The 14,172-nt window shown below is 43.4% G+C and overlaps 1 pseudogene; it reads left to right on the top strand.

Moving 5' to 3' along the window:
* Window positions 1–1,059: 1,059 nt before the first annotated feature.
* LOC119312188 lies at window positions 1,060–5,651 on the top strand (annotated as a pseudogene).
* Window positions 5,652–14,172: the final 8,521 nt, after the last annotated feature.

The raw sequence follows: 14,172 nt of genomic DNA on the forward strand, positions 1-14,172 counted from the left end.
GGCCCGAAATCAAGCCCGAAGCTCGAAAACCCGGCCCGAATGCTGTTTTTTAGTACGCGCACGTGCAAGCCTGGCCCGAAGCCCGAAAGTCCGGCCCGAAATACGGAAAAATTGAAGCCCGAGCCCGGCCCGAACTATCTTTCGGGCTGAAAAACAAAGCCCGAGCCCGGCCCGAATGTCAAGCCCGGCCCGGCCCGGCCCGGGTTTTTTGGGCCGGGCTCGGGCCGGGTCGTCGGGCCAGGCTGCCCATGCCCGGGTTTAGTTGGGTGCATGTTTATGTTTTATCCCATACGGACAAAACCGGACCAGATGGGTCGTGCAATGGAGATGGCCTAACAAGTGTCAGCTGGAGGAAGGTTGAGCTGAACGCCCACTATGTACAGCGGAAAACTAGCGAACCAAAGCAAGAAGTGCGTCCTCCAGAAAAAGGTTTGGCTGGGACTTCCACCACGTCTGCCATACATGCATTTTTCCTACTCCTAGTTGGAGTACGTACTTAATTTAGAGAGAGAAGCCATGCCACGATTTGACAGCACACCTTTACCTGAGCCCCTAGTCCATAGGTCTGAAACCAGCTAGCATAGCGCAGGCTCGTGGGAGAGCACGCTACACCACAATGGTCTCGTCCTGCTAGCTCGCTAATAAAATGATAATTATATATGTGCCCTGCATTTTTGTACCGGTTAAACTTAGTCAATTAAAATGTTAGTGAGGGTGAGTTATTTCAGGCCAATGGGCATCCGTTGTTGTGAAGACAGTGAAACAGCAATTATGCTCAGGTCTTGAGAGAGGAGCTGGACGAGCTCTCTCCGCTCAACGTCGTCAGATACTACGAGTAGCAGAGTAGCTAGCAGAGGCCAGCGGAAAGGCAGCGAGGAGGGGAACAAAGGCGGCAGGATAAGCAAGGTAAGAATCACGAGATGCAATCTAAGCATCGTAATCGTATTCCCAATCCCAGAATAACTCTCCGGGGTGGCTTCTTTCGATTCAGTTGGCGACTGGGGGGGATTGCGGGTGGGGGTGATTCTTTATGAAAATCCTCTTTCTTCTGTTTCTTTACTGCTAGTAGTGCTAAATAGCAGTAACTCGGATGATTCTGGATGCGACATCGCATTTCCCTTTATTAGTAACATGGTCAATACAAGTAGTACAGTTGTGCGTGGAGAGATGGGATGGGGGAGGGTGACGGCAAGGTTGTGATGCATGCGCATGCCGGTGGCCAGCGCGGCGGCCATGGTGGCCACGCCCACGCGCTCTCTAGATGAAACCCAATCCCAGAATAACTCCCCGGGGTGGCTTCTTTCTTTCGATTTACAGTTGCCGATGGGGTTGGGGGCTGATTCCTTGTGAAAACCCTGCCTGTTTCCTCTGTTCCTCTGCTAGTGCTAAATAACCCACACGATTTCTTGGGTGGTGTCTGCACTGCACGCGCTCTCGGTGAGGTCGAGGGAGCTATTCGACACGCCGCAGAATCGGCCGCCGGCGGGGTGGTCAGTGCCGGCGGCGTAACGAGCATCGGGGGTTTCTGCAGGTCACCACGTCGAGCCGTCAGTTGGAAGAGGGGAGGCCCCGCCCCCACGGGCCATGGGGACGAGGATAGGACGCAGCGTGAGGATGGCGAGCTGGGGCGAGCTCAGCTCCGCCAGACGAGAGAAATCGGGCTCCTGGAGAAATCTTCATTTTCTTTTGTCCAATCCATCTCTAATCCTCCTCTCATCGATTAGTTATGGTTTGAATCAAAGTTCATTTTTCTTAACTAAAGAAAGAATAGACCTCCCCCTAAGCAAACCCTAGCCACCACACAGATCTCCTCCTCGTTTGTTCGGGCAATGGAGGCGTCAGTGCGGTGGAATAAGTAACTCCGGCCCCTCCACGTTGGGGTGAAGCTGGTTCTAGCATCGCCGCATGGCGCGTGAATATTATTCTTCACAGATCCGATCCGTCGGGTTGTGGGGGAGGGTTGTCAAACAACAATGCTTATGCGGTTATGCCTTGGTTCGTGGTGGCTTCAGTGGTCTCGTCAATAAGATCCTGCGGCGGTGTTTTCGGCATTGATGTGGGATTGGGTCTGCTTGTCCTGTCTTTGCCTTTTTCTCCAGGTTGATTGCTCGCGCCTCATATTGTCGTTGTTGTTGTCCCTTGGCAACGTCCGGTTACTTCCCGACTGCAGTTACAATGACTCCAAGGCTACGGTGATTAGGAGCGGGAGTTGTATCGAGCCAGGCTCAAGGCAAGCTATCAATATATGCAGGTTGGGATAGGATGACAAATTCCCCTCGGGCCGTTTGTAGTCTTAGTCTTTATCAAGGAGTGTTCTTGTAAAGCTTGGACTTGGTTAATATATAGCTTGTGCCCTATGAAAAAGTTAAGAAGAATAAAAGTTCCAAATTCACATTGAGGAGTACATGAAATAGGGTCAAGTAAAAGTATTCTTATTCTTCATGATTTAATGTCCTCTTACCACCTATCACTATAAATTAATTTTGCACTGCAGCGGGGCTGCTAAAAGGATGGGCACGACTTTTGGAAGCTCCAAGCTGCAGGATGAGCAATACTACAAGCATTTGGATGATGAAAGGAAGTATTTCTTGGTGCTTATGTTGGGTGATTTCGAAGATGCGATGGTAACCTTTATGTGTTTTTCTAAGACCAATGATGTTTCTAGTACTATGTACTACTTTAAATTCTGTGTTGCAGTCAATTCCTTCGATGGGCAAATTATTCAGTTAGTTTACACGAATTTCCACATAGTTTTTTTTGGGCAATTACAAGTAAGATCCACACGAATTTCCACATAGTTTTTTTTGGGCAATTACAAGTAAGATCCACAGTCATTATCCTTGTTGTTTCTAAGATTAAGATACTGGTCAGGTAAGAGTCTAAGAGAGGCAAATACGACATACCTCCATTATAACTAGTGTCATTTGGATCTTGCACATAGACTTTCCATCCGAAAATATTCTATTTTCTGCAGATTTTTTTTGATAAAGGTAATATTTTTTTATATTTTTTTTTATCAAAGAAGGGCTTGCCCCCCTTCCGATTTTAAAAACCATTCTTACAGAGTTCAGACGAAAGACAAAGGTAATATATTGATATCAAGATTTCTTTCTGCAGATGATCCCAGAAGAAGTTGTGCGACGTTTCAAAGGTGAGATTCCAGGAGAGATCAAGCTAGAAACCCGAAATGGTTACAGTCACGCTATTGTGGTTGCCAAGAACCAAGAAAAGCTTGTCTTTACGGTGGGTTGGCGACAGTTTGTTGAAATCTATGATCTACAGATTGGTGATTCCTTAATGTTCAGATACAAAGGGAACTGTCAGTTTAATGTCATGATCTTTGATAAGCATGGTCGTGAAAAAGCATTATCGGTTGTTCTGGATCCTTTTTTGCATCCGGTCCAAGACAGGAGCAATGAGGCACATGAAATCGGGTTAAATACTAGACTTTATTATTCACTGCTTCATTTCATTTCCTGGTACCAAATTTCACTTGAAATAAATTTTGCACTGTAGGTCTTCTAAAAAGATGGATGTGCCTTGGGAAAGATGCAAGAGCCGGACTGAATATCACTATGCAAACTTGGATGATGAGAAGAAATATTTCTCGGTGCATATGATGGGCGATTTTCAACATGAGATGGTAAATTCATATTCAAAAACAGTAACACCCATTTATCAGTTACTCTGTTGTTTTTCTGTATACCAATTATTTTTGTACTCTCTAGTGGCTTTAGAGACATACACAAACTATATGTATTCTTTGCAACTTTTGGTCATGTCTCATGTTAATTTGATGCCTGGATTGAATCCAGCATGTTAGCACGTTTAGTGATGTTTGTTTACAAAAAGTCCTCATAGTTTAAAGTAAAGATATGCTTTTGACAGTCACATTGTTACTATGATACTAGTCTTATTTATTTCCCTTGGTATGTCAGGTATATTGAACAGACAAATTTGCTTTGATTATAGAGAGTATATTTTTTTTAATCCTGTTTACAGTCCATTTTTCAAACAAAAATATTGCTTATTTCTCTCCAGATCATCCCAGAAGAGTTTGTTCAGCGTTTCAAGGGTGAATTCCCAAGAGAGATGATACTTGAAACACAAAATTGCCGCAGTTACGTAATTGGAGTTGCCAAGAACAATGGAAATCTTGTCCTTACAGTGGGATGGGGGAAATTTGTTGGGATCTTTGGTCTAGAGATGGGTGACACCATAGTATTAAGATACATTGGGAACTCCCGGTTTAATGTCATAATCTTTGATGAACTTGGTTGTGAGAAGGTATCATCAGTTTTTGTGGATCCTTCTCCGCCTCCTGTGCAAGAAAGGCGAACAAGTGCTACTGATACTGTGAAAAGTTCTCATTTTCGTCCTCAGGCCATACAAACGCAGGCATTTAGCATAAGGAAAGAGATGCCAATGGAGTCACGACACCTCCAAATGGAAACGGACAAGTCATGTCAAGACAAGAACACCGTGATAAGTACTTCCTCCTGCGAGTCATCAGGTCTCAGCCCGCGAGCCAAGACAACAACACCGTACCCTTGCCAATCATTCTCATATTTGTATAGCTGATATTTAGTTGTTCTGTTCTCTTTGCACAGGAAATTATTTCTCCCCTGAAGAAGAATATGGGGTACTTGAAGTGCCTGGTTCCGATTTCAACGTCAGGAAGAAGAAGGCCAGGCTATCTTCAAATCAGAAGCAGCAGTTAAAGGATGGTTACTTTACCGGCCAAAAGACCAAATTGACTTCAACTCAGAAGGAAGCGGTGAAGCGGATGGTCCGATCCATATACTGAGATCCCCATCTTCGTTGTTGTGATGCGCAAGTGCAACGTTGTTGCAGAATTCTATCTGGTTAGTTCCAGTTTTTTTTAATGTGTGTTCTGCACCAATCATGTAGGTGCCTGAGTAAATTGTAAAGTGCTGCTTATGGAATATTAATGAAAAAACTATCTGATAATGTAAATTCATAACCAGTCATCTTTGAATTTAAATACAGGCTGTTTGCTACTATCATACAAATTTAGGAAGCAATTTAACATGTTATTTTACAGAGTTTTCTTGCCATTATCTACTAACTCTTTTGTTAACTGTAAACAGGCTTTTCCTAGACACTATGCTAAGAAATATCTCAGAGAGGAGCCGCAGTCTCTTCAGCGGCCGGGCCGCATCGGGATGTGGCCGGTGCGCTTTTGTGAAAACAATGGCGGTAAAAGGCTCAAGATTGGATGGAAACAGTTTGTAGAAGACACCAAGCTGGAGATGGGTGACATATGCCTCTTTAAACTGTTGAGCACTGAGAGAACCATGCAGGTCTATATCATCCAAGCAAATTATCGGGCAGGTCCCCAGAATGGCGCTGACCGGAGAGGGGCTCCGGCTCATCGTGCTGATGGAGCGTGTGATCCTGGCTCAAGGTTGCTTCACATCGCTAAAACTGAAGCTATGGAGGATGATGTTGTTGGCCCTGATGGTGCCTGATCGCTGAAGCAAAAATCTGGCCTCTGTTACATTGTAGTAGCAACTTGAAACTGTTGTGGTGCTATCCTATCTACCTCTGTATTTTGTTCGTTATCTTGGCAGGCCTGGGACTCCTCTGGCTGTAGTTTTAGCCGCCTTTTAGTTTCCTGTTGCACCTCTTGATGCTGCTCTTGTGCTCGCGGTTTATTTCTTTATCGTGATGGAAAACGATGGATGCCGAATTGATCGATATGCCATGCTGCAGAATGCTGATGTTGCCGAATTCCCTGACAGCAGTGGACTGGTAACGTTTCCTCGTTGTTTGGGCGCGCTAGAGCGGCGGCACCGTCCAGCAACAGGAGACAAACAGCATGCTGCATGCAGCTGCGCCAGATGGCCAACATACAGGGCACACGACAGCATGCAAGCAGCACGTACACCACCATGCATTTACATGCCACGCAACATCATAGGACACATTGAAACTAGTACAGCATAGTTTATGAATTAGCATGTAAATTTATTTAACTTGGTTTCCAGCGTGAAAAAACAGCCAAAGAAAGCCCACGGAACGAAGCAGAGAGGCTGGTAAAAAATGAAGGAAACATCAGTTTCTGCAGTAGCGTCGGCTTCAGTCGCTGCCGCGTGGACTCGGGTACAGGATGGACATGGTGGTGTTCTCGCTTTATCAGCTGGAGTGCCACCGTCCAGCAACATGCAGCCAGGCCAGATGGCCACGCCAGAACACAGGGCAGCATGCAGGCTCCACGTACACCACCATGCATTTACACGTCCCCGATACCAACCAGACCACCACGTCCACGTGTGCAGTTACCAGCAAACCTGCAGGAACGGAGGCATGCAGGCTCAGCTCATCAGTCAACAACGACGCTACAGAGATCCGACCCACCTATAAAACTGCCAACGCGAACACAGTCTCGTGTAATCTTTTGCGTCGTGCACCGGTGTGTTTATATAACAGAAGTCGGTTATACGGACGGAGTGCTATACTTTCAATTGACACCTATTACAGATTTACTACAATGATATACTCGTGCTGTGCATGATGTCATAGAACACAGCGTCAAGTTTCTACCGTGTTCTAATTAAAAAGACCACGCTTCGGTTGTTGTGAAGACAGTGAAACAACGAATGCTGAGGTCTTCTGTTCTTTTACATGAATGCTGAGGTCCTGGGGAGCTGGATTAGTACTGCTGGAGGAGCTCTCTTCGCTCACCGCGTGGTCATATCCTACAAGCAGAGTAGCAAGGCCAATCGGAGTGCAGTGAGAAGGAGAACCAAGGTGACAAGATAAGCAAGGTAAGAATCGCGAGATAAAATCTAAGCATTGTATTCCCACTCCCCGGGGTGGATTTTTTCGATTTACAGTTGTCGGTGTTGGGAGTGGGGGCTGATTCCTTGTGAAAACCCTGCCTGTTTCCTCTGTTCCTCCTCTGCTAGTGGTAAATAACCCAGAGGATTTTCACCATCCTTTCCTTGCATTGGGTCTTGGCGTGATTCTGGTTCCAACATCACATATCCCTTTCTCCATTAGTAAGCAGCGTCAGGTTGGAGAGCTGGATGATCTCAGCTCGGCCAGACGAGAGAAATCGGGTGGTCTCATGGAGATTTCTCTTCTTCTTGTCCAATCCATGGGCAAATCCTGTTCTGAACTTCCGATCGATTAGTTATGCTTTCTTTTTTTGGTTCAGAAGATACAATGGAGGCACCTGGCAACGTCCGGTTTAATTACCTCCCAGCCGCAGTTACAATGACTCCATGGTTATGGTGATTCGCAGCAGGTGCTGTTTCGAGCTAGGCTCAAGGCAAGACATCAATTTGTGCATGTCGGGAGAGGATGGAAAATTCCCCTCGGGCCGTTTGTACTCTTATTATCATTATTCGTCAAGAGTCTATGGGACATCTACACCCTATATGGAATTGTTTTTAGTAATTCAATAAAAAGTTAAAAATTATGAAAATAGTTTTAAAATAAACTTGACCTTTCATTATACTCGTGAGAAAAATTCCACAAAAATAAAATTCCCCTTTGACTTCTTTTCAAAAAAGGCAAAATTTTAGCCAAAATAGTGTGAATAGTGACATATAATAGCAAATAAATTTTGTATTTTTCACTATGAAGTCAACCTTGTTTTTTTTTGTGCAAACGTAAGTCAAGTTTATTCTAAAAATAGTTCTTAACTATTTTGATTTTTTGTTTAATTATTAAAAAAAATCTCCATATGGGGTGTATATACAACCAGAAACCAAAGTGTATTTGCTCTTTTAAAGCTTGGACTTGGTTAATATATAGCTTGTGACCTTGAAAAAAAAATGAAGAAAGGATCAAGTACCAAATCTACATCGAGGAGTGCTCCCTCTGTGGGACGGGGCTTGCCTGCTCCCGTCCCGTGCTCCCATCGGTGCTCCCGAAACGTTAAAATCGCATCGAACGGCTGGGCCAATTTTTCTTCCCCACGTCCTTTTTCTGGCGCAAAAAACAAGGAAACGACCATGTATCCCGTATTTTACTCTCCCGCAGGTAATACTCGCGATTGATTCTATATGGAAAAGGCCCGCACAAAAATCTGGAGGGAAAAGGACCGCCAATCTCACTTCTGCGCGCCAAAAAGCAGGAACACCCATCCCATAAAACAGAGGTATCTTAAATCACAGGAAGAAGAAAAATTGCAATCGCAGCTGATTGTGATGAATTAATTTCAGGGAGAACATCAACTATGCAAACATCAAGCAGACTGGGCCTCTATTGTCCCCTATGGCTTCTTCTTCAAGCACGGACTATGGAAACCATCAACAGAACAATGAATCTGAAGGACGAAAAGTAAGAAATCTGACTCATATTCTTCTTGATCTCTTTTCGTTGTTCCTGCCCTTCTTGTTGAACTGGTTGCTTTTCCCTGTTAACAAACAAATCAACCAATCATGATTGTATAAGATCTATTCAAATCTGATTAAAACTACTGTACAACCATGTAGACATACTGGGCATAGCAGTTTTGCACAACTTAGTTCGTTAGGTGATTCATGTAATTTCGACTGTACATATGCAAGAATCTGATATCCATTCACAACGTTCTACATGTAATAAAATCAGATGTCTAATTTTTCTTATCATTAATCTATATTAGTCTGAAAAAATTAACATTATGTCCATTTCCAATTGATTTAGATTCCGACTGCTGTAGAATAGTTTAGTTTCCATTTAGTATTCCAGTAGTGCGGCCTTCTAGACAAGACACGTAGTATGACTATGAGGATTAAAGAGTTACACTACATATGCATATGAACTAATGTGAATAGTGATTCATATAGGATGTGCATGAAACTGCTCCTAGCAATGCAACAGATTACAGTAATGAAAGGGTACCAAAGCTTGGCATGCAATTTTTATCTGAAGAGGAAGCTTACTCCTTTTATAACAAGTATGCAAAAGCCATTGGTTTTAGCATCCGAAGAGGGAGTCAACATAAAGTAAAGAATTCTGCTGTCATACAACAACGAACATTTACATGCTCCCGTGAAGGTATGGCCTGCTTGTATTTTGTTTTGGTTATGTTATTACTTTTGGATCACTAAGATACTTATTTTAATTGACAGGATTCCGCGCAGAAGATAAGAGAGAAGATTCTTTCAGTTACAGTAGGCCTGAAACACGATGTGGATGTAAAGCCCATATGAAGATAAGTCTTAAAGACGGATTATATTATGTGTACGAATTTGAGGCTGCACATAATCATAATCTTGCTACTGGAGACATGGCCTTATACTTAAGATCCCAAAGGAAGGTGACGGAAGCACAAATAGCAAACGCCGAGGTCGCAAAGTCTGTAGGCATTTCGAACAAAGCAACTATTGATCTTATGGCCAAAGAAGCATGTGGACTTCCAAATCTTGGGTTTGCACCCGAAGATATGAAAAATCTTTTGTACTCTAAGAGAACACTGCAAGCAAAAAAGGGTGACACAGGGGGAGTGTTGGAATACATGGAGAAGAAAGTAAAAGAAGATGCCAATTTTTTCTATTCAATTCAAATTGATGAGGATGATCTGATAACCAATATTTTTTGGGCTGACTCCAAAATGATCTCAGACTATGCATTATTTGGTGATGTTATATGCTTTGACACCACATATAGGAAACTAGATGATGGACGTCCCTTTGGTTTGATTGTTGGGGTTAATAATCACAAAAAAACTGTAGTCTTTGGTGCCACACTTCTGTATGATGAAACTGCTGAAAGTTTTGGTTGGCTTTTTAGAACATTTCTAACAGCTATGTGTGGGAAATATCCAAGGACAATTCTGACCGATGAAGATGCAGCAATGGCCAAGGCAATCAGTATAGTACTACCTCAATCTCATCATAGACTTTGTGTGTGGTATATGAATCAAAATGCTTGCAAGCACCTAGGAGGAGTTGTTGAAGAATACAAGAAGTTCAATGCTGATTTTCAGCATTGTATATATGATATTGAGGAAGAAGACGATTTTATATATGAGTGGAATAGAATGATAGACAAGTATGGACTATGTGACAATACATGGCTGCAAAGGTTGTTTGAGAAAAGGGAGCAGTGGGCTCTAGTGTATGGCAGAAATACGTTCTCGGCCCACATGAGCACTACCCAAAGAAGTGAAAGCATGAATAACGAACTAAAACGGTACATCAGTATTAAATATGACATGCTTACCTTTTTTGAGCATTTTGAGCGGCTAGTTGCGGATAAAAGATTTGTAGAGGTGAAATGTGACTTCAAGGCGTCACAAACTACTCCCAAGCTGATGGCAGAAGGTAGCTATGTTTTAAGGCAAGGCGCAACTACCTATACTCCAGCAATATTCAAGATGTTTCAGGAGCAAGTGCTTCGGACCCTGAACTATGACACATTTTTGTGTGATGGTACTGACAAAGAGCAGAGGGTTTATATAGTAAAATTCCATGGCACACAGCGTGAGCATGTCGTCAAATTTTATCCAAGCGAAGAAAAAGTCAATTGCAGTTGCAAGAAGTTTGAATTTGCTGGAATCCTCTGCTCCCATTGCTTAAAGATACTTAATATTAATAATATCAAGCGTATCCCTGAACAATATATATTGAGAAGATGGACAATTGATGCCAAAGTGCTCGAGATAACAAGCAATCGCAATCTGCATGATGATCTAAAAGCAAGAATGTGTAGCTTCTATAAGGACTTATGCAGAATGTTTATCCACATAGCTGCTCGCGCCGCAGAGTCGGATGAAACTTATGATATGGCTGCTAAATGCGCAGAGCAGCTAGCACGATATGTGGAAAAACAGTTGAAAATTAGAACTGATCCAGATCCAAGTCCGAATTTGGGTAACTCCTCAGTTTCACAAGGTATATGCATACAAGTTATATATTATGCTACTAGTTGCATACAGTATTTTCAAACTAAGACTTACATTTAACTTTATGGTTGCAGGTACGAACATTGACTCTAGTAGAGTTTCAAAACATAACGAGGGGCTTGAAAGGCCAAAAGGTATGAAGGTCAAGGAGAAGACTGCACGAGGATCAGCAAGGCCTATTGGTGGCTTGGAGAAAGCAAAAACAAAGAAGAAAAAGAAGATAGATGATTCTTTCCAACTACAACCTGAAATGCCTTTCACAAATCAAATGTTTGTGTATAACCCAATGTTAATGGTATAAGAAGTCTACCCATTTAACTTTCTCTCATTTTCAAAATTCAATGACTCTAAGCTTTGCTATTAATCTCTTAGGGTCATTTGGGAGAAAATATTGAAATGCCTTTCACAAATCAGATGTCTACACATAACCCAATGTTAATGGTATAAAAAGTCTACACATATAACTTTCTCTCATTTTCAAACTACAATGACGCTAAGCTTTGCTATTAATCTTCTTAGGGTCATTTGGGAGAAAGTATTATACCAGGATCAGCAAGATCCGTTGGTGGCTCGGAGAAAGCAAAAATGAAGAAGAAAAAGAAGACAGCCAATTCTTTACAACTATGACCTGAAATGCCTTCCGCAAACCAAATGCCTGTGTATCTACCACAGTACAACCAAACCCAAATGGTAAAAGAAGTCTTCTTTTTAACTTTTTTTCATTTTCAATCCTCTGCGACCTAAGCTTTGCTATTTACTTGCATAGGGTCATATGGGAGCTCCGGCCAATCTTGTACACCCCTATTTAGCACATTACAACTCAAGTCTGCGACAATCCATTGGTACCTCTACCCCTACGATGATGTCAGGACAAAATCTATCATTCTCCCAACAACAGACTCCTACAAGTGGTACCTCTACCCCTATGATGATGCCAGGACAGAATATATCACTCTTGCAACAATAGACTCCTATGAGTGGTACCTCTACCCCTGTGATGATGCCAGGACAAAACCTATCATTCCTCCAACAACAGACTCCTACGAGTGGTACTTCTACCCCTGTGATGATGCCAGGACAAAACTTATCATTCCTCCAACAACAGACTCCTACGAGTGGTACTTCTACCCCTGTGATGATGCCAGGACATAATCTACTATTCTTCCATCAACAGAAGCCAGCTTAATCGATGTTACAGATTTTTATCTCATGTATTTGCTTGCAATTCTATTAGAACCTATGAGTATACGACCATGCTTGCAATTCTTACTTGTTTATGTGACTGTCGATGGAATGCAACAATTTTTTTCTACCTTTCATGCACTGTAAATATTGTCAACTCGTTCACCGGTGTACTCCATCTAAAGACATGTCGCAAAACAACGATAACACCCAACTTCTGTGAAATCGATAACAGTATTGTGATTTCTAGTATGTCTACTGCTAAACAAGCAATATGAACTATGTTGTTGTAAGAATACTTTGCATCAGGTACAAACTGTAGTACGACCAACATCCAACGGCATAGATTTTATATCTAACCTCACAAGCAGAACTGTAGTTAATCACTGACAATGCCGGCGTTGACATTGTTGACCCACGTCTTCTGGCCTCATGCTGTCTGTAAATATCACCAACATCAGCTAATTAAAATTCAGTTCATTCAACCAGTAGAGAACATGATCAACATTTTGTGCTAGACAATCCCATCAGAGAGGGTCACTCACCGAGCATGGCGACCTCGGCGGGCGTGAGCAGAGTTCTCACCAATACTTAATGAAAGAGATGCTTATAGTACTAGCATACGCCTGCTCAAATAGTATCATACAAATGAATGAGTTGCAGTTGATACATATCCAGACTCAAACGTGAGGCTAGCATTAGTACAGACCAAACAGTTTCATTAGTACGTCTCACAAAACTACGGTCAGCTCAAGGCCTGTGAGATCTGCCGTCTTTCAGCTGTAGAATAGTTGACCGCCTCAATTTAGTGATCAGTAGCACGGCGTCCGCGTCCGCCTCTGCTGCTGCTTAGCTTCTACTGCTGCTATACTAGCAGGGAACACGCGCAAAGGCGCTGCCAGGAAGCCAAGTCGCAGCCAGCGACAGCCGCCACGGTCGCCACGGTCTAGGCGTCGGCGGCCGCCGCGACCGTTACCTCGTCGGTGATGGACACACAGCGCCGCCTCAATTTGGTCTGAGAAGAAATCCAATCAGCAGACAACAAATTAGAAGAAGGAAGAAACAAACTGGATCGAACAGGGAGGGGTCAAGGTCAGCAAGCAGGAGGAGCAAAACCAGGAGGGGAAGGTGGTCTTGAGATTGGAGAGGGCCGGCATCTGCGACGGGGGTGGCGCCACATCTGCTCGAGGCCATGGCCTAGGTCCGATCTGATTCAATCTTGAGCTTGTGCAATAGCTGCCTGCTTGGCTGCGGTGGCAAAGTGAGCGGCGGGGAGGGGCGGGGAAGTGCGGCGACGGGAGCGGAGGGCGGTCGCTGGATTCACTCGATGCCTTCGCTCCCCGCGGACCACGGTCGGTTGTCGGAAGTGAGAGCGAAAGGGGAAGAAAGGGGACGAAGGGGAATACATACGGGGGGAGGGGACGGAATACGGGAGATCCGCGAATTGTTTCCTCAGAAAAAATAGACGACGGGGAAGGAAAATTGGCCCAGCCGTTCGATGCGATTTTAACGTTTCGGGAGCACCGATGGGAGCACGGGACGGGAGCAGGCAAGCCCCGTCCCCCTCTGTGAAGTAAATCCACATTTAGGGAGTACAAGCACAAGTCTTCTTTTTTGGATTTTAATACAAGTCTTCTTATTGTTCATGACAGCATGTCCTTTTACCACCTATCACTGTTAATTAATTTTGCACTGCAGAAGGACTGCTAAAAGGATGGGCACGTCTTTTGAAAGCTGCAAGCTGCGGGATGAGCAACACTACAAGAATTTGGATGATGAAAATCAGTATTTCTTGGTGCTTATATTGGGCGATTTCCAAGATGCGATGGTAACCCTATTATATATCTGTGTTTTTTTTAAGACCAATGATATTTGTAGAAATACTTAGATTCTGTGAATTACAGTCAATTCATTATTTTTCTGCGAATCACAAAGATTGGACCACAAGTAAGATGACTAAATCTAAAGTAAGATCACATAATCAATTCAGTTAGTTTGCAAAAATTGGACGGCAAGTAAGATCCAGAGCCATTTCCCTTGTTTTTCTTAAGATTAAGAGGCTAATTGGTTTGCAGCCAATTTTTGGCATGCCAATTGTTGGCAAGCCTATTTTTGGCAAAGCTGGA

Source organism: Triticum dicoccoides, chromosome 5B (assembly GCF_002162155.2).
Source record: "Triticum dicoccoides isolate Atlit2015 ecotype Zavitan chromosome 5B, WEW_v2.0, whole genome shotgun sequence".
In the NCBI taxonomy this organism is placed as follows: domain Eukaryota; kingdom Viridiplantae; phylum Streptophyta; class Magnoliopsida; order Poales; family Poaceae; genus Triticum; species Triticum dicoccoides.